The sequence below is a fragment of the Thunnus albacares genome, chromosome 18, assembly GCF_914725855.1.
Source record: "Thunnus albacares chromosome 18, fThuAlb1.1, whole genome shotgun sequence".
NCBI classification, from domain to species: Eukaryota; Metazoa; Chordata; class Actinopteri; order Scombriformes; family Scombridae; genus Thunnus; species Thunnus albacares.
Genome location: NC_058123.1, coordinates 28123764 through 28126571, shown reverse-complemented (window position 1 = coordinate 28126571; position 2808 = coordinate 28123764). Strand labels below are relative to the sequence as shown.

Genomic DNA, 2808 nt, shown 5'->3' with positions numbered 1-2808 from the left:
TTCTTTATTTCAGCTTGGTACATTTGGGCAGAGTTTCTGAGCTCCGACACCTCAGCAAGTATATAGTCTAACTTGTCCAACTTACTTAGCTGCTCTAGGGGCTTCAGCTTTTCCTCAATGAGCTGAATAATACTGTGTCAGTGTCCGTGAGATCTGGGTTTCCTAACAGCTCCCAACTGGAAAGTCTTTTTGATGCCGATCGTGGGCCATATGGAAACGGGAATGGGTCCTCTTTGTTTATTTTGGAGTGCTAAATTGCATAACAGTGTGATCTGAATTTCTAGGGAATCGCTCATGGATGCTTGAGTGCTGCATCTGTATGTCGTTTGGAAGTTTAAATAAGAACCAAAGAAAGAGTGCGCTGAGTCCAAAGTTCTCAGGATCCATTTTGTTTTTTCTTGTAATGATATTATGGGAGTGATGTAAGAGATCAATCCATAAGAATTTAAAGGTGTGTAGGATTTAGTGGTATCTAATGGTGAGGCTGCAAATTGCAACCAACTGAATATTGTGCTCCATATGTAGATCAACGGGCTCATTCTAAAGTAACGGAAACACAACAATTCTTATTTTCAGATGATTATACACTAATTAAAACATACTTATGAATATTATATTCAATTTTTGCCAAGTCCATTCCGCTAGATGCCACTAAATTCTAAACACTGCACCTTTAATTGTTCTTCATTTGTTTGACTAATAGACTCTGGACATAGCCACCATGACACCACCCATTGGTTTCTAAAGAGCGTACAGCGAGCGGCTCCGGCCAACTCCCAACTAATCCAAAGTGGTCAAAGAGGTAGAGCTGAGGTGGGCCAAATGAAGCCTGGTTCCTGAAACACACCCACCTAGCTCAAAGCTTCCAAGCTAGCTAAGGCTAACAAGCTATGCTATGGGGCTAACCCTGTGGTCTTCTTGCTACCAGTTGCCACTGTCACCATCGCGGCTTACGTTACTTGAGGTAAATTAACCTGAAACTATACATTAAAACTTGAAATAATGATTTATGTTATTGAGATTATACTACAGTTTAAACTTAACTTAAACGTTTTTTAAATATACAACTGTGGTAATTTGCAACGCTAAATTTTGTTGAGAGTTGCGATTAGGAATGATACTGTGAATCAGCATAACGTTTATTTAATACATGTTTTTAAGTACATTAGCTAATTGCCATAAAAACCACCTCCAAAAGCAGTGAACTGCTTACAGTTGGCAGTGTCACTGCTTTGGAATTTGGCCTTTAGGGCCTATTTTGTTAGGCCTAAACCCAGCCCTGACCGTCATCGCTAAATTACAACAAAATTTGTAAAAAAGGGGATCAGTTATGATACTGTGAATCAGCATAACGTTTATTTAATACATGTTTTTAAGTACATTAGCTAATTGCCATAAAAACCACCTCCAAAAGCAGTGAACTGCTTACAGTTGGCAGTGTCACTGCTTTGGAATTTGGCCTTTAGGGCCTATTTTGTTAGGCCTAAACCCAGCCCTGACCGTCATCGCTAAATTACAACAAAATTTGTAAAAAAGGGGATCAGTTATGATACTGTGAATCAGCATAACGTTTATTTAATACATATTTAAACAACAATTTGAAGCAAATCAATTAACCTGAAATTAGACTTCCTCATAACTTTAGTTACGAGTCATTTTTGGATGTCACTTAATTATACTTTTAATAAGTTAACGTTAATAGGCTAAGTTGCATGTGATAGTAGCTATTTGGTATTCTTACAGTAATTTTTTTATTGATACTGGCTTGAATAGTTTTTTTTGCCTATTAAAGAATTATACCAAACAAGAAATTCAAAAACCTGTAGTTCAAATCTTAGTGTGTGTAATGGCTTACATTAAAGATTAGTACTATTGCAAACAGTGTGCATATTTATGGTTTTGACACTGATAGAAGTCCGTGGGGGACTGAAACGTATGTGTACTGCTATCAACAGCACTGTGTGAGATTATTATCTTGAATATGACTGTTGAGAAAGAAAAGTCACTTTTATATTTGTTACAAGATGCTTATTTCTTTCAGTACATTGGTCCTTGAGCCCATTGCTACCTGTGATGCCTCCACCATGCCTGCTACACACAGTATAAACTGTAAGTACCAGTCTTGGCTACTTGATTTTAGACAACTGATATTACATTGTTTGTCTTCAAAGGACAAAAAAATGTATTTAAAGACTGTCATCTATATTTCGAGTTGCGCCCTTGTTCCATTTTATCCCAAAGATATGACATATTAGGATTGTCAACATAAAAAACCTAGCCACCCGTTATAATTAACTTTATATTTTTCGTTACCTGAAGCATTTATCACATTTATTTTCCTCTCATATTCACAGTGTGGATCATTGGTGACAGCTGGTGCCCTAAGAGATGAAGAGACTAATGGAAAGCAACCTCAGCATGCTGGATGTCCCTCACATTAGATATGACTGTTCTGGGCTATTTTTGAAAGATGAAGTTCATGTCACACTTAGGGGAATATAATAATGCCAAATCACAACAAAATCACATCTGTGGGCACTTTTCACATGGAACAGGTCTAGACCATACTCATACTCATTTATAGATAGAGAGACCCAACAATTTCCTCATGCGCAAGCACTTGGCGACAGCGACAAAGAAAAACAAAATCACTATTCCCTCAGTTTGTGGCCACAAACTGAGTCTGTAATTTTTATGTTTAGATTTGCTACTTTTACTGTAAAATTTTTAGCCAACATCCGTTCTTGTCATAAGTATAAAATATCCATTCCTTTTTTAAACCTTCAAATGCCAGTTTGTTTGCGCAAT

The 2808-nt window shown here is 37.0% G+C and overlaps 1 long non-coding RNA gene across 1 annotated transcript; it reads left to right on the top strand.

Moving 5' to 3' along the window:
• The first annotated feature begins 668 nt into the window (after nt 1-668).
• LOC122968846 lies at nt 669-2556 on the top strand. Its single transcript, XR_006398902.1, has 3 exons — nt 669-964; nt 2042-2109; nt 2355-2556. It is a non-coding gene; the product is annotated as an uncharacterized LOC122968846 (long non-coding RNA).
• The last annotated feature ends 252 nt before the right edge of the window (nt 2557-2808 follow it).